The sequence below is a fragment of the Cryptotermes secundus genome, unplaced genomic scaffold (assembly GCF_002891405.2).
Source record: "Cryptotermes secundus unplaced genomic scaffold, Csec_1.0 scaffold97, whole genome shotgun sequence".
Classification (NCBI taxonomy): Eukaryota; Metazoa; Arthropoda; class Insecta; order Blattodea; family Kalotermitidae; genus Cryptotermes; species Cryptotermes secundus.
The window spans coordinates 1,479,834-1,498,853 of record NW_019720561.1 but is presented as its reverse complement, the minus strand read 5'-3'; the positions used below and the strand labels follow the sequence as shown (position 1 = coordinate 1,498,853).

Genomic DNA, 19,020 nt, shown 5'->3' with positions numbered 1-19,020 from the left:
CGCTCCACTGACATTTCAGTACGCGAATTGCTTTTCTTCCCACAATGGCATTAACGCCGTTAGTTATGTTCACTGTATTTACTGTCCTTAATCCACACCCCAATTTACTTTTGTGGGTGTTTTAAAGAATCGTGTGTGCCACAACAAACCTCGTATTGTTGAGAAATTTCGTGCAGTAATCGCAATCATTTTTGGCTCCATTAATGAGATCATGTTAGCTGCAACTTTTATTAAGACTCCTCATTCGCTCTCAGGAAGTTATAGGTCGCTAGTTATTTATGGTTATCGTACTGAAATAAATCACATGAGAAGAATCTTCATAAATGCTTTTTATTCTTTCTTGGTGTTATAATGTAAGCATTTATAAAAATAAATGTATTTAAAATCTGATTTTTTTCATAAAGTTCCCATTCATTATGCTTAACAATATAAACTCGGTGCAATCATATAGAAATATTGTTGGGAAGAAATTTTATATTCTACTGAACAACGTTATCCACAACGATTATTCAAAATAAGAACATTGACATAAACGTGATCATGAATCACGCATATTTTGTTCCCTTAATTTTCAAGTGAATGTTACAACGTTTGTGAATAGCATATTTTCAATCTTTGATGCTAGACATGAAGGCACTAAAATAATTTAAACGCTTCAGAAAATCGTAAATATCACTTTTATAAAAAAGTTGACTAAACTTTAAATATAGTTATTATCTAAGCAATTCTGGCGGATGCATGGGGCAAAATTTCATATCTTTTGAAGATCAGTTTCGGAATACAAGGACATCTCCATTGTGCATTTATCAAACCGTCTTTCAGGGCTGATGCATAAAAATAAAAATGAACAAAAATAATATCGCTTTGTTATTGTAAGATGAATGTGTTAGTTTCTAAAGTGAAATTGTATTTTATAACAAAACACAGAGTCTAAATTAGTTATCAAATTCTTCATGGTAAAATTCTGGTACCATATTTTTTATTTTCAGATTTCTTGATTAAAATTTTTGTACAGGAACCGTCTCACAGAACTTTATCGAATTGTGTTCGCAAATTATAAATGCTCTTTTTAAAAAAATAATGTTGTAGCTGTCAACAAAAGTATAACAAGTGGTTTAAAATTTCCTTCCTGAATTACACAGCGTTGTATGTTTTCTTGCATCATGTTATACTACAGAATGGAATTTCAGACATGCATTGCCTAGGCAGGAACCCTTGGAGTTAGACGCAACCTAGTCATTCCATAAATACTATACTCTCAATTGTAAAGGTATATATATATATATATACTCATGAGATTATTACATGGAACCCTATTATAGCAGACAATTCTGAAGATTACAGAGAGAGAAATATTCTGTCTGTATTTTGGATATCATTACAGGATAGCAGCTCCAATACTATATTGTGACATGAACCCTGAAAGTCGGAATAGTTCATTGAAAGTCAATGGCTCGGTAAACACATTCCTGAGGAAGCAAACGAACAACAATAGAAGAGCGATATTTTGTGTGGTCCTCGCCGCGTGCGCTGCTGTGCAACGGCGCGGTAAACACATCTCTACAGCAGTGAATAAACATGCAACAATAGAGGAAGCGGCGTTTTCTGTGGGGGTTGCCCCAAGGCTATAAAACTAGGATTTCACTTATAAATAATTGTACACGGTGACAATGGACTAATACTATCGACTTTGACTGACAAATGACAGATCTGACCTCTCGTCAGAGTGGGCCCCCACATGCACAGGACAGTAACTTTCATTTAAAAAGTAACATCTGGTCATGAGCCCAAGCCGGGGCTCGACACCAAGACAGACTGAATGACCGTTAGTCACAATGTGACTTTGACTATAATTAGAATTGAGTCTAGTTCCGGAGTTGGCAGTTGCAGCAGAGAAATGAAAAAGTCGGCAGCCGAAGGTGATTAAGAATAATGGCAAGAAATGAATTAGGGTGTGAAAAGAAAACTTCATGTGTGATTTGAAGCCACAGTGAAATTGTTAAGAATCCGTTACCAGGATACGACTAGTGAAGACTGATAACATTAGTGTGTGTGCAACAGCGAACCGGAATGGGTGTAGAATACCGATAGAACTGTAATGCCTATAGTCCCGAACTTTGTGAACGTTTAAGGTACCATGAACCCAATCATCCACTCCAAAACTCTGTATATAGGTCAACTGTAAGCGTGACAGTATGCTTGAATGTATGTACATACCATGACACCTGAGCCCATCTCAACTGCTTACTTCATAAATCACTCGGGTCAGTCTATGTGTCTTTATGTGTATGTTGCTAAGCAACGGCCAGGTAAAAAAGTTACCGTGGCAACGGATACACACGCAAGAATATAAGAATTGTTGGACGAGTCTTTTTCTATAAGGTCCGTGTCGTATAAAGAAAAGCAGGCTATTAGTTCTTCACAGAACTTCTTGTTAATTTGTAATAAAGACAGGAAAACAGGGAGAAGGAAAGAAAGAATTATGCTCAGAGGTATATAACAGAAACAGAAAGGAAAATAAATTTTCATTTAACAATTATCTGCTTATTCCCCCCCCCCTTGGCACCACAGCTCCAGTGGGCCTAGGCCTACCTCCATGAACTTCTCCGTTCACTTCGGTTTTTCTCGATCTTACACATTCGGTAGGACTCCTTGGGCGGGTGATCAGCTCGTCGCAAGGCCTCTACCTGAACACAAACACAGAAAAAGGCACACACACAAACTAAACATTCATGCCCTGAGTGGGATTCGAACCCACGATCCCGGTTTCCAAGCGAGCGAAGACAGTACATGCCTTAGACCGCTCGGCTACCGTGATCGGCATCTGCTTATTGAAGTCAGTTAAATCACAGAAACGTTAAGTAAATATACTGATTAGCCTTATGAAACACTATAGGATGTCAGTTATACAATTTATAGTCGAGGAAGGTTTTTTTGGTTTCTGTGAAGTGTGTCATTTCAACCTCTCTTGACTTGCCGTGTCTGCAGTATGCAACTGAGTGTAATCCCCTCTACACCGTCCAGCTCGTTCGACATGCAGGAGTGGGGGACACGTGTTTGTTTCACACAGCGTAACCAGTGAGTGGCGCGGTCTGTTACCGCTGTGACGTCTTTCGCTATGTTTGATAAAGACCAGTCAAAAGGGTTACAGCGGAGGTGCCGGTTCGGCTGTGCGATGCCATTTTGTTCTAGAAGACGGTGCAAGTGGTAAAATTGTGGTTAAGTGAAGTTTACTGGTAAATAAATCTTGGAGCAGTTCTGCTGGAATGGTTGTGCACTGAATGATGGAAGTTAACACGGATACATCCGCTGGAAAGGTACAATTTGGAGTGTAAACTTTATAATAATTGTTACGTAGTATTCATAAAGGGGGCGGGAAACTGATTGTACACAAGGGACAACTTTACAACACGTGTCGCAGAATTTGCGATGTAATTGCAGTTGTTAGGCACAGCCTATGCTTTCATTCGGTCATTCCTAATCTGTAACTATGCTCGGATTTTATTGAAGGTTAATAACTCAGACAAAATATTTAATTTTGCGTTAGCGGGCAGCGTGAAGAAAACAGAGTAACAGCGACGAATCTTCTTCAGGTTACACGAAATCTCATTCAGTAATCTCCAAACTGAATTTGGATTATTAAGATCAGTTATTAAATATATTGATATTTCAGAGAAATATGTAGTAAGGTTTTTAAGATTAATATTTTTGTGGTTTATTTACAACTGACAGTGGTATAAGAAGAAAGTTGGGATGGTTTAATTGGTATAGCGATGGCCTAAGGGATGGATGGGCGGTGTTCGAGTCCCGACAGGGGCAAGACTTTTCTTTCCTCTCTAGCGTCCAAACCAAATCTGGGGCCCACACAGCCTCCTATCCAAAGGGTACCGGAGGCGACTTTCCCAGGTAGTGAAGCGACAAGGGCGTCATGCTTCCATAAAGTGCCAAGATCAAAAATCGTGGAGCTATACCTCCACTCCGCCATTTGTTTCCATGGCATAGTGTTTAATTAAACAGAAGGACAATGTTTTTTTAATACGCTTAGTGGGGGGGGGTGGAGTCCAACTGGGTCCACTCGGCACGGCGGCCAATGATTGGCCTATTGTAGTATGGCCCTGGTGATTATGATGATGGAGAATTTGGTGGAATGAAGCTTGGCAGGGGAAACCGAAGTATTTCGGAGAGAACCCGCTTCAGCGCCACTTTGTCCACCACAAATCCCACTTGACCAGACCCCGGGATCGAACCCGGGCCGCTGCGGTGGGAAGCCAGCGACTAACCGCTTGAGCTATGGCGCGGCCTGAGGTCCTGAGTTGATATCCCGTCACGGAGACCGATTATCCTGAATATAGTTTTTTGTGATCCTGCTCAGTCTTTCCAGTGCCAGAATAGTAACACAGACCGGGTCACGATCATTTCCGTTCACGTCATCTCCAGTTCCTTAATTGTAATCATCCCACATTCTGCATTGCATAATATCAGCTACTGATAATGCCGTTAAATAAAGTATGAAAAATAAATGAAAATGATTTATTTAAATAAATATATAAGAATAAGAAAATATAATTGGAGCTTTTAACAATGTTTTTGAGAAAAAAAAATTGTTCTGAGGGGGAAAAAGCAGCAAAATCGCCTTAAATGTTACATTTCTTGTCTCAAAATCTTCTATAACAATAATTTTTAGCAATATTATCAGACGTTTTAAATAATTTATCAAATTCATATCTTTCACATTTCGAATTAATTATTTTATTAATCTACTTGATTATTCACACGTTTGGTTGATTAATGGTTAGTTTTTGGTTTAATTGTTATGTGTTGAATGTTTTTCTTATTATTTAAAATTATAATAGATCAGAACATTTCCTTACTTAACTAGTTACGTAGAAAATAATTTGTTTAGACAGTTTGAAGTTCGGTTGGTTACTTAATCAGCTACTTAAATGTATTGTTGATTATCTAGTTTTTTGTTTGGTTATGTGATAGGTTGCCGGTCACGGTAGCCGAGCGGTGTAAGGTATGCACTGTCTTCGCTAGCTCGGAAGCCGGGATCGTGGGTTCGAATCCCACTCAGGGCATGGATGTTTGTGTGCGTTTTTCTGTGTTTGTCTACAGGTAGAGGCCTTGCGACGAGCTGATCACTCGCCCAGGGAGTCCTACCGTATGTGTAAGATCTAGTAAACCGAAGTGAAACGGAGAGTTTCATGGAGGTAGGCGTAGGCCCAATTTGGGGCTGTAGCGCCACAGGAATATGTGATAGGTTACTTAAAAGTTTAGTCGTTGAAAATAAATTGTTGATTGTTTGCATGATTGGTTGGGTAGATATGTGTTTAGACAACTGGCCGGTTAGCTCATTGGTAAGTGAAGTGTTTGTTGGATAATTAGTTCATTAGGTGGTCTACTGAACTGTTCCTCTGTTATTTGATTGTGTAGTTAATTAGTTTGTTAATAGGTTACTTTATCGATAGCTTAGAAGTTTTGTAGAGTGATTAGTTGATTAGATAATTTTTATTTAATTAACTGGTAAATTTTGTAGGTTAATTAGACTTTCGGTTTTTGGGTTGGTGTGTGGTAGAATTGGTCATCAGTTGTTTGGTCAGTTGGCCTGTTTGACTGAAACAATTGAGGTACTTGCTGCAGCGTGCGTCTGCAGAAGAGCGCATAGCCGACCGGCTCAGTCAGGTCGATGTATCGTATCGCACCGCCCGAGGGCAACAGAGAACAGAACAGACAGACAGTGCCTCTGAGCAGCTCAAGGGAGAACACACGCACAATTCGTAATTAACATGGAATTCTGTCTTGAAAGAAATGGGGGTAATTTTTGGAAATAAATTAACAAAGCATGTTTTATTGCATAGATGAAAGAATTCAACGCACTGCTGGCGTAAATATTGTTTCCCACTTCAGCCAGATAAGTCCATTTATGGACCAAAATATTATAAATTGTCGTGTTCATAGACCCAGTTATTTAAAGTTTTCAGAGTTAGCTAATTTCTAAGAATGATATTAATATTCTCGGTTTTACCAAGTTTGTAAATTTAAATTTCATTTTCAACTTATAGGTCTATAAAAACTTTTGTGGTTCGTACCACTAGAAACAGTTAAACTCATATCTGGACCCTATGAAGGGATTATTTTAGATAATATGCAACTCAAATTTAATGTTAATTTTTATATTAATTAACAGTTACCACCTTCATATCTCTCATGTGTGCAGGCTCATTGTGATAGGGATAAAAACGGCACAAATGAATAGCAATTTTCGTTGGAAATGATGAAAATAAGGTCTTATTTTGTACCTCGCAATCTATTTTTGTTCTTTGTAGGTACAGGTGCAATTATTTCTGAATACCCACATTCTTAGCTCATTGGCATACCTTTTAGATGACTCAGAATTCTTAAAAAAATTAATTCGAAGATCTGGAACAAATATAACAGTAAAATCACAAAACTTCCGTGTATGTAGAACGATTACTATTTTTGGTCCATTAAGTCGACTGCTATAACTTTATCTCGTGGCATACCAAAGGGTCAAAGGAACTGTAACACAGCTTTTTCTTTGGTTGGCATATTATGAGCTAATTTTTTATTTTTTATTTAAATTCTTGCTATTCTGTGTCTTCTTTCCAGCTCTCCTAAGGTTCTATAACTCTTTCTCATTTTCATAATAGTACCTTCTGAATTTTAAATCATTTTAAATTTTATGAGGTTCTCACAGTGGTTGTTGTGAAGATTTCAGCGCGAATGTTATGTTAAAGCAGCATCATAACTTGAAATTTGTGGAAAATATTGTTAGAATGATAAAATTAGGATGTATAGATCCACATTTTCTTGATCTCGGCACAACCTGGAGGTCAGTTGTCAGCTTCACGCTCCTGCCTCATTACCCCCGGGGAAAGAGCACCCAGTATCCATTGGATATGAGGCTGGGTGGGCCCCAGAGCCAGCCTGGACGGCCCATAGGCAGTCGCTATACCGACTGAGCTATCCCGGCGCACGCCGTGTAGGTTGTACAACTAAATATAGAAGCAGTGGTTTTTCTCGAAACATTGGCGTCCACTTGCGGAAGTGTATGATTCCATACCACAAAAGATGAAAAATCTAAAAAAGTTGGAAGGTTATTTTTGTAAGCAATTAAAAAGATCAACATAGACATAATTGTGTTCCTGAGTCCGGCTTCTGTGTCAGCACAGGGGCACACACGAGAGCAATAATTATGCAGGAAAGGAATTTGAGAGAAGAGTATCAAAGAGAGACCGAAGATTTCGTGGAAATAGCATGCATAAGGGGAGAAAGTTGAGGAGGCATTGTGAACTATATTATAAGACGGAGAAAAGTAACAACGGAGATTTGAGGAAGACTTCTTTTCAGTAAGAGGAAAAGCGTACAAGCTTTTAGGGAACTGACATATTGTAACGGAATGATTTATGAATTTCTTTTAAGCAACTTCTTAATATCCGAATGTTTGAAATCACACTGAATGAATAATTTCTAAACATAAAGTAAAGTAGAGCCATCCCTGTAACAGGCCATGAAGGCCCATAGGGTTGTGAAACGTTGAGGGTCCCACATTATCTAGACAATCGGCTCAAAGATGGCGGTAAGGTTGTCAGTATTAGGCGCCGGCCGCGCTTTACTCCCCAGGAAAATTATTTATTTAATTCCTGGTACTCATTTCTGTTTGAGGCTGAGTGAACCCCAGGGCCATAGTGCGGCCGGAAGGATTAGGTAAATTGAAAAAATCCAATGACCTCATCGGTATTTGAACCCGCGACCTTCCGTCTTGTAACATAGTGCCGCTAATAATTTATAAACATTCCGAGCAAAATCATAAGGTAAAGGTAAATCTATCCTATAACAGGCCATGGAGGCCCATAGGGTTGTGAGTCATCGAGGCACCCACATTTTCTCTAGATATTCGTCTCAAAGATAGCGGTAAGTTTGTCAGCCTTACGTGCCGGTCACCCTTTACCACCTAGGAAGATTGCTGGTACTCATTTCTGCTAGAGGCTGAGTAGACCCCTGGGCTATAGTGCGGCTGGAAGGATTATGTAAATTAAAAATCCACCTCATCGGAATTCGAACACGCCACCTTCCGGCACAGCCAACTAAGCTACCAGATGCTCCAAACAAAATCATAAAAGTGAATAAATGTGTAAATAAAAATGAGTGCATATTTCAAAGAAATATTTTATGATCACTTTTGCCGATCTGTTAATGGTGAACTGAAGTATACATTTTAATAATGTTTTGTACTGCTTTTAATGACTTCGGAAGGTACGTTTATGGTTTCATAGTATCATGCTTCCCGTGGTTGTCGCCTATGTAATATATATTGCTCTTGGTATCAACATGGCGCCATTAGAAGCCACCTCGCCTTTGCACTTTTCTTGTCATCGCTAATGGGGCTATGAACATTGCGGATGTGGTAGGGTTCAAAGGCGGGACCTTGTGGTCACGGCAAATGTATAGCGTCGTTGAAACTGTGGAACTCCGCATAACGGCGGAGAGTCAGTACCCTTTCTGGTGCGTTGTATTGCAAGCCGTAGCACTTCAGCCCAAAGTGGTTGTCTGCTATCCACTAGAAGTACACATGATCTTTTTTAATTTCTTGGGGTGGGGTGAGGCTGAGATCACTTGGTACATCGGCTACTAATTGACCTATTATACCAGCACCAGATGATAGATGATGATAAATATGGAGCGGTCGGTGGAATGAGAAATGGGAGGGGAAACCGAAGTACTCGGAGAAAAATTGCTCAGTGCCTCTTTGTCCACCACAAATCACACATGACCTGACCTGGAATTGAACTCGTGCAGCCACGGTGAGATGTCTGTGACTAACAGTCTGAGCAATAAGACGGCCTTAAATATGTAGTTATATAATCTGATATCTCCCATAACTTCTACATCCTCTCTCGCATGTCAACTTGCTAGCAAAGAATAAAAGCCCCTCCCAGTAAAGTAAGTAAGTAAGTAAGTAAGTAAGTAAGTAAGTAAGTAAGTAAATAAAGGTATCCCTGTAACAGGCCTTGGAGGCCCATAGGGTTGTGAGTTATTGAGGTTCCCATATTTTCTAGACAATCGGCTCATAGATGGTGGTAAGATTGTCAGCCCTACGCGCCGGTCGCCCTTTACCAACAAGAATATTCCAAGAAGATTCCTGGTACCCATTCCTGTTAGAGGCTGAGTCAACCCCAGGGTCATAGTACGGCTGGAAGGATTAGGAAAATTGAAAGAAATCCAATAACCTCGTCGGGATTCGATCCCGTGACCATCCCGCTTATAGAATAGTGCCTCAAGCAACTACGCTACCGCGTGCCCCTCCAGTAGGTTCAACTAATTTTGTTGGCAACTCTTTCTTAAGAGTTGGAGTACTTCGTCGCTGTTCCCATGTAGCAATAACCAGACTATTGCGGTTACGCGCCATGCCTTCCATTTGAAGGATATCTCACAGCTACAAAAAATATTCACGCTCCAACGAAACCACCCAAACGTCTCCACCGACTGCCCTATTGGTTCGCAACTGCCCAGCGCGGCGGTCGGCTGCTCTAACGGAACCACGGCGTAGAGAACTTTCGGGTTGGATTAACGGCGTGCAGTCTGGTGACCATCCGAGCGTCTATGGGCTTCTCAAGGAGGGGTTTTCTTCTGACGTTCAATTTGTTAGTTAGTTTGATAGTTGCCAAGCATAATGATTGGTTATAACACATTAAAATTTTAAGCAAAATATAAGCTGAGATTTAAATTGTATGGGGAAGATTTTAATGCCGATCACAGTGGCTGCACCTTCTAAGTCATGAATTGCCTTCGCCATCTCGAACACTGGGATCGTGCGTTCGAATCCCACTAGAGGCACGGATGTCTCTGTGTGCGTTAATTCTCTGTTTGTGTTGTTTTGTGAGTATGTAGCAGCCTTGCGACGGGTTGATCTCACGTGGAAGGAGTCCTACCGATTGTGTATAGGATTAAGGAACTGGAAAAGCGGCCAAGGTCCAAAGGGCTGTAGAGCATTAGTGAGAGAGAGAGAGAGCGACATAGTTAAAGAATAAAAGAAACTTCGTGGTTTAAGTCCGCAAGCAAACTATACCGACCGAGCGACCGCCGCCTATCGACATAGTTAGTGCCAAATTTAGCGGACATAGGGTGTGGTGTGGTCAGCGTAACGAATCCTCATGGCCGTTAATCTCAGTTTTCTAGACCGGAGTCGTTAATTTTTCATTCAAGGATTACTTTTTTTTATTCCTAGTGGGGTGGGACTAAGTACCCTGTATTGCGGCCACTTCTGGCCTATTGTACCAGCGCCAGATAATAGGTGAGGGTGATTGTGGAGCAATTGGTGGAATGAAGATTGGCAGGGGAAACCGAAGTACTGCGAGAAAACCTGCCTCTGCATCACTTTGTCCACCACAAATCACACTTGACCAGACCCGGGATCGAATACGGGCCGCCGCGGTGGTAAGCCAGCGACTAACCGATTGAGCCATGGTGCTGCCTTTTATTCAAGTATCTCCTCAATTATCCTCACGAGGCTGAGTGGACTCCCTTCCAGACCCATTGCTTCCCAGAAAATCTGGTAGTACCAGGAATCGAACCCGGGACCTCTGAATCTGTAGCTAGGACTTTGACCATTAGACCACCTTCATTTACAGTTTCGAATATAACGCGAGGGAATTCTCTTATATATTTTATAATGAGTTAACGCAATTCAATGCAGTGAAAAGATCGTAAATGTAATCTCTGACAATCTAATTGCAGTTCTGTTAGAAAGAAAGCCTTTAATCACAGTCGAATTCTTGGTTACGTATTGATTCCAAGCGCATGCAGCTCATGTAATAGAATGTAACAATTCTCCCGCAATACGGAAAATTCGGACACGAACCTGTGTTACACAAATCGACACTTTTCTCTTGCAGGAAACAAGAAGCCACCCCTATAACAACGTTATTGTAAAACAGATGGAATTTTGGTAACTTCCATATGAAATTCTATCCACTACTAGAAGCCCACTGTGGACTGACGTGTATAACATACATACAGATATATCTTCTGTGGCTTGTTCGGACGAACATGTATCATAAGTTGATTAAATTTGACCTCGTAGCTGGAATTTCAGCTCAATAATTTAACCTTCCTCCCTCATCCCTAGCTTTCCAATATGACATCGAGGTAAAATCATACTCGGCTTTTCCACGTTTTTAGTGACCTCTGCTGTATATATTCATTAGCATACTCATCCCTTCACACATGCAGGAAAGATGTACGTTTATTTCTTATATATTTTTTTTCTTTGGCACTACAGTCCCAGTGGGCCTAGGCCTACCTCCATGAACTTCTCCGTNAATTCAGTTCGTACCTCACAGGTAACAGATCCGAACCCACGATCCCGGCTTCCAAGTGAGCGAAGACAGTACATGCCTTAGACCGCTCGGCTACCGTGACCGGCATTTCTTATATTACTGAATCACTATTCAATACACCAAGATGATTCCTTTTCTATCATTAAATCAGAGGTTCCGGTTTTAATTAAATGGATTTTTATTCAGTGGTTGTATAAATTTAATCTGATTTTATTTTTATATATATTAAATTGATAGAAGTTAAAATTAAAATTATTATATGTTGTTTGTCATATATAGCTACATTGTAATTTCATTATAAAATAGCAGAAAGTTTTGACTCACATATATATATATATATGTATATATCTGGTAATGTAAAGAGGAAATTGCCGAAGAGAATAATGCATTATTCACGTAGTATTAAAAATAAGGACAATGAAGAACACAATGCAGTCTGACAGTTTCAAAAGAAGTGGAAGCTATTAAAATTAGAAATGCATGTGTGGGACAAATAATGAACGCTAAATTTTTTCATACCTTAACTAAGTACTACAATATGAAGGTGTATGGGGGCAGTGGATGCACAGATCTACGTATTCTTGGCCTCGGCATTGACGATGGAAAGAAATTTATCTAGTTATTTTAAACTTACTTTTATAATAATAAAATTAAGTTCACCAGAAGTAACATATTAATTGCAAACAATTTCTCGAAATGAAACGAAAATTGTTGTAACTTTCATAATAACACAAGCAGCAAGACTGCAAGCTGTTTCAAGTGTTTTGAATTTATGCTAACAAATACGTATTTTTATAAATATATAACTAGCACAAAACTGGGCGAGTGGATGCGGCTTGGTGACCCTGAGGGGCTGGAGTAATATAGTATTTGATCTCAAAGTTAGAGGATGTGATATTTTCACTGCACTCTGTTCAGTCCATAGGTTCGATAACGGGCTGTTTTGAAGAAGTTATTAACGTAACATTTTGTATTCCAGAAACTTTGGGGAATTTATTTCCCAGATGAAAGATTATTAGCCTCTCAAGAATGACCGGCCCAATTGATTAATTGCATATAATATGGATGAAGTAGGTCACGGTAGTAGAGCGGTCTAAGGCATGCACTGTCTTCGCTTGCTCGGAAGCCGGGATCGTGGGTTCAAATTCCACACATGGCATGGATATTTAGTGTTTGTGTGTGCGTCTTTCTGTGTTTGTGTACAGGTAGAAACCTTGTGACGAGCTGATCGCCCGCCCAAGGAATCCTACAAATTGTCTAAGGTCTAGTAAACCGAAGTGAAACGGAGAGTTTCGTGGAGGCACGTCGAGGCCCAAATTGTGGCAGGAACGCCAAAGGAACATGGATGAACGTAATTTTATTATCTCCAACTACGAGATTATAAATAATGATGTGAATGTCAAAGATAGACAACATAATCGCCTGTTCTGTGATTTCCCTAGACTTGTATGGAGACAGTACTTCTTAGTGGGTGTTTATTATCAAAATTTCTCCATGTATAAGAAACGTTGCCGGTCACGGTAGCCGAGCGGTCTAAGGCATGCACTGTCTTCGCTCGCTCGGAAGCCGGGATCGTGGGTTCCGATCCAACTCGGGGAATGGATGTTTGTGTGCGTTTTTCTGTGTTTGTATACAAGTAGAGGCCTTGCGACGAGCTGATCACTCGCCCAAGGAGTCCTACCGAATGTGTAAGATCTAGAAAAACCGAGTGAACGCAGAAGTTCATGGAGGTAGGCCTAGGCCCACTGGGGCTGTAGTGCCAAGGAAAAAAAAAACGTTGGGTCTACAAGTGCACAATAACAGAATTTCTGCCTCTTTACTGAATTAATTAGTCGGATATTTTGTAGAGTACTTTTACATGAACATTGGTAATGCCATTATAGGTCAACTAGATCTATGGCCACAGCCGTTCGTCACTAGGCAAGCATATATGGTTCCTCATGCGCGCGCGTGTGTGTGTGTGTGTGTGTGTGTGTGTGTGTGTGTGTGTGTGTGTGTAGAGTTTACGAGACCTGTCACCATCCCGTGTCATGGCGGTAAACAGTTGGAGATATATGAGATGGCACGGCATTCCCTTTTGAGAACGTATGTGCTGATAACCGTGGAAAGTCATCCTCTTTTCTCGCAGTATGTTGACTTTCGTATTTCAATTAAGGGTTAAATTATCTTTCCATTTAATACGCAATTTGTTAGAGATGTACTAGTACAGGAACGCTGGATTGACATGCTCGTAGTTATAGAGCCCGAGCATTAAGTAATAATACGAAATACATTTCTGATGTAATAAATTCTTAGTTTATTTAAAATAAACGGGATAGGAACGGGTAATTCAGCCAGTATAACCCCCCCCACACAAACACACACACGAACAGACACGCACGCACACACACACAAGGAACATACACGCAGTATGTTTTTATTCATTCACCAGATATAATATTGTCTCTTGTTCTTTTACAGGTGAGCTCTTTATAATTTGAACTAGTAGAAGAAAAGGTAAGTAACCAGCAGAACGTATCTCTATGTTTCCTCAAACTAACCACACGAAATTCTGGTAAGGTTAATTCTTTATGATCGCTGTATACTCCCATTATCGGTTTCCAAACCGCATCTCGTTTATTTTCACGGATAAAATATTTTATTATTATATTGCCAATTTATTTCTTGTCTAAGTGGGTTTTAAATTTGTGGCAGTGTTTTCTTTTACTGCTAGTGGGGTGGGACTATGTCCCTTGTACTGCGGCCACTTCTGGCCTATTGTTCCAGCCCCAGATGATAGGTGAGGGTGATTGTGGAGCAGTTGGTGGAATGAAGATTGGCAGGGGAAACCGAAGTACTTGGAGAAAACCTGCCCCAGCGCCACTTTGTCCACCGCAAATCTCACTTGACCAGACCCGGGATCGAACCCGGGCCGCCGCGGTGGGAAGCCAGCGACTAACCGCTTGAACTATGGCGTGGCCCCGTTATGGCAGTAACTGGTCATTCTATGGAAGTGAACTTGGTTACGATGAGAAAAGTTATGTAGTCACGTCACTCCTATAATTCGGTTTACTTCTAAATAGCCTATAGTTAGAACAGGAAATTTTAAAGTAGAGAATCACTCTCTAATCACAGAAGCGCAATTTAAAAAACATTTAATTGGTTATATTCCAGAAACGCCAGTATTAACAGTATATTAAGTGTAGTCATTTTCTATTGTCGGCTCTGTACTATAACTAATTAACCATTATGCTATGAAAACTTATGGGGAGCGGAAATATAGCTCCACCATTCTGGACTTTAGCACTAGACGAATGCGAGTGTGTCAGCTTCACTCTCCAGCCGCTTTATCCACGAGGAAAGAAGCCCTGGTACCCATTGTAAATAAGGCTATTAAATGCAGTCTGGGCGTTCTGTCTATTATTGCTTCTAAATTTTCAATTTATGAACACAAACTTCTGATACTGTCTCATAAATAGATAAAAACAAGCGAAAATAGACGTGCAGACAGGCTCAAGGACTGACAGGCATAACTAGTTCTTTTTTACTTCAGAGGTAAGATGTAACACTAGGAGTAACTGGATAAACCAGTCATCTGTAGGAAGAAAGTGACTTATATGTATAGTGTTTTTCATGATTCAAAACAATATGAAAATAATTTGGAGAGTATAGAAAATAGGCGGTTCGAAGAATTGAAATTTGATCTGAATCACTCAAACGGCTTTGGACTTACGAGATGACTGAATATATGTAGAAATAATTTCACTCATTTATTTAATATTGACATTTACGGAAAACATACGTTGGACAAATATGTTTCATTTTTTCTGCAAAACTTGCTTAAGATATTGTTTCGATTTCTTACATACAACGGAGGTGAGCTCAAGATACTGGGATAAACACAAGCAGATTTCGTGCAAAGTGGCCGTTCTGTTTCCAGTCTTTAACAAAAATTAGATTTTGTTGAAATATTTTAGTAAAATTTCACACTTTCAACCTCCATGAAAATTCATTTAGCCATATACGAGTTGTGCGAGGACATAGAACCGAACAGGTTGGTCACGAGGTAACTTCTATTCTTGATTTACTCGGTTACATTTTCTGCCGAGACGTCGTATATTTTAAGGTTTTATATTATCTGGATCAAAATATCTGGCTCTTGTGAAAACGGCAACGAAAATTTCATTCATAAAACGAAGACAATTTCTTGACCACATCAGTAACTATCGGCTTCCAAATAAAGAATCTGTTCAAAGTAGTTTATTTCTACTTCGAAGCCACCGAACTCACCCTCATTTACTTCATCTTGCTAATACTAGAGGGTGTCCGGATGAAAGGTATTCAAAATAAAATAATTACATCACAGAAGCTTTTATTAAACACATTTATGGGTTACACCACTATAAAAGGGAACTAACAAAGTTTTTAACTTTCGTAATAAATTTCAACGTGGGCTTCCTTGGTGGCACGACAAATATCCAGACGACCCAGCATGTTTGGTGTTACCGTAGCCACAGCGTCCCTTATTCGGGACTTTCAAGTGTTGAAGGTCGTTGGTCTTAACCTGGCAGACAATGTTCTTCACATAACTCTACAAGAAAATATTCAGAGGCGTTAAATCTGGTGACCTAGGAGGCCAAGCGATTGGTTCACCTCTGCCAATTCATATCCCAGCCATCTCTCTGTCCAGGTGATTCCTAACATGGTGGCAGAAATGTGACGGCGCATGCGCTTAAGCTGGGCATGAAAAAAAATCTTTCAGAGTTTTCCTTTCCGATTTGATAAAGTGGTTACGTGTATGACAATTACTTTCGGAGATATAAGTATTATTTTTTATTTTGGAGACCTTTTATCTGGACACCCGGTATTGTGAAGCTACTTTTTATACACTTTACTCCTTCGTCCCTTACCATCTCCCATTTTTTGGGTTCAAATATCCTCTTCAGCAATGTGTTCTGAAATACCCTCCATCCAAGCTCTTCCCTTAGGCTTTCACACAAAGCTAATATTGTAGTACAACATTTAGTCGAATTGGAGAATTATAACTGGCTTTTCCGCCACTGAATTCATAGAGTTTTACTCACAAAGGATCAAATTCGCCATTACTGGGCTTAAAAAACGACAATTAGAATTAGAAAGGAGTATTAACTTCATTAGCCTTTTGGATGAGTATAGTACTACTGAAAACATTAATTTTAAAATCATTACCTACTAATAATATGTAATGCAGTTCAGTATGTAAAGATAAAAAATTGTAGGATACTCTTCATGAGAAGTCGTGCCTTTGTAACTATTTAATGACATTGTCCATATATCCGCGGAAGATTAGCACGTTCCTATTATAAAGCATTCTGACTTCGGAATTGCGTAAATATTTGTAATTAACACTGGTTATTCGCTATGAGCGAAGTCATTTACATTGGTTTGGATTCACTGTTGGACTACTATAGACCGCCTCTGTGGTGTAGTGGTCACAGTTCCTGACAACAGATCCAGAGATCCGAGTTCGATTCCCGGCGCTACCAGAATTTCTGAGAAGTATTGAATCTGGAACGGGGTCCGCTCAGCCTCGTGAGGATAATGGAGGAGCTAGTTCAAGGAAATAGCGGCTCCGGTCTAGAAAACCGAGATTAACGGCCGGGGGATCCGTTGCACTGACCACGTAAAACCCTCTATCTGCAAGAGTTGACACTAAATTCGCCTACAAGCGGCAGTCGCCCGGTCGGTATAGCTTGCTTGAGGACTACAGGCCACGGAATTTGTATTTTGTTTTGTTGAACTAGTATCCTGCCCAAAACTTTAGTATTTCGGAGTTCATGGGGCCCGAATCTCGGTCCAACGGCCGGTATATCCGAGCGGGGTTTCAATGTTTATCCTTGATTCCAGGTGAACATGAAACCGGAGCTTCATATTAGCCGGCAGCTCCTAAATGTGGATTTTTTACGGTTTCCATGTTGTTCATTGCCGTTCTCTAAAAAGATTACTTTAAAAGTTTTATGCTCCTCCAGGATCTATTAGAGATAAAATTTCAGGACTTATATTAAGTGACGTTAGAAAATGTTCCACTTAACCAGTCTCCACTGTTGCCACTTTGGTATTCTTGTCGATAAAAAAATACGACTAATAGGAAATGTAACGTTGGAGTGGCCTCTAGTGGCATTGATATTGGTGCCAAGTTCCACGAAGATCGATAATTTTATGCAGAATATATTAGTGACAAGGAGACATAACGAACACGACGAAACCATAAACCCATTTTTAAAATAATCAGTTTAGATTAAAAACAGCCCAGGGCCGTAAGAGTGCTGGAGTAATTCACACCTGCATCAACAAAGTACGAACAATTTCAGGTTCAATATATAAGATTAATTTCATCCTGATAAAGTAAAAGTTGGCACTAACTTTGCCGACAAGCGGCGGTCGCTCGGTCGGTACAGTTCGCTTGCGGATTAAAGGCCACGGAGTTTCTTTTTAAGTAAAATTAAGTAGAGATATCTTTGTAACAGGCCATGGAGGCCTATAGGATTGTCAGATGTTGGGGTTCCCACATTTTCTAGATAGTCGGCTCATAGATTGCTGTAAGGTTGTCAGCCTTACGCCCCGGCCGCTCTTTACCCCCAAGAATATTCCTGATACTCATTTCTGTTAAAGGTTGAGTCAATCACAGGGCCATAGTGTGGCTGGAAAGGTTAGGTAAACTGTAAAGACCACCTCATCGGGATTCGATCCAGCTACCTACCGGCTTGTAACATAGTGCCTCAACCAACTACTCTACCGCGTGCCTCAATTTCATCCTGTACCTCGCAACAATCATTTCATTAATTGTTCTGTAGTACACAATATCATTGCTTTTGAAGTTATGTGTTTATTCCATTATGGGTAAATGTTACATTGTAATGAATATCCTTGTGATTGTTTACAGAAGTGCGTGCGGTACTTGAAAATGACTCATCGAACAAAAATTATTCGGAATAAGAAACATTGATCTTTCATGGGCCAGAAGTTTTGTTAGAAACATTTTTTGATATCTTAAATATTCAACGAAAATTAAGAAGAACTTCTGGTTGTGCAGTGTAGTATCTCTTTTGTGACCAGCTGTGTGGTAGTGGGCTTTAACTGCATTAAATGCATACAAATGTAAATGGGATACGTGTATTAATAAACTTCGCATTCGGGAAATAGGTATATCCACTTAACGCCCCTATCTCATCTTATTGAACAAAAAAAAAAGCCTTAAATATAAAATTTTCCTGTCGCGCTAATAGTTGAAAATAATGTCATTATTTTGGTTACTTTCCTTTTTTGAATGAGTTTTGTGTTTGTAACTGGAATGTCTAGTGCCTTTGTTTTCGCAGTTGTGTTTTCCTTGATGTACAAAAAAGAAAGTGATTTTTCCGCAAAACGCAGATGAATATTGGAATGCGATGCTCCTATGTTCACTGTTTTGACATACATTTAACATTCAAGGCATAAAAACAATTAGATGATTAAATACACTAACATACAGGTCGATTCCGATACAATAGACTTTTCAGTTGAGTGACTTTACACGCTGGTGGTTTATTCATGCGGAAACACGTGCAGAGCGTGGTGTGTACCTATATTTGTGATGTTCACTTAACTATATGTTGGCCATTATGAGGCAAACAATAAAACAAACCCAGAAAATATGTCTATATTT

General features: G+C 39.8%; 1 protein-coding gene across 2 annotated transcripts in view; it reads left to right on the top strand.

The window, feature by feature from the left end:
* Nucleotides 1–19,020, top strand: part of LOC111867985 — a 599,613-nt gene that overhangs the window by 77,261 nt on the left and 503,332 nt on the right. The window contains exon 1 of one of the 2 annotated variants that reach the window (XM_023858257.2): nucleotides 3,092–3,317. The exons of the other annotated variant lie outside the window; for it this stretch is intronic. The gene's annotated coding sequence lies outside the window, so the exon portion shown is untranslated. Of the gene's footprint in view, nucleotides 1–3,091; nucleotides 3,318–19,020 lie in introns of those variants that run through there. 2 annotated transcript variants of the gene reach the window in all.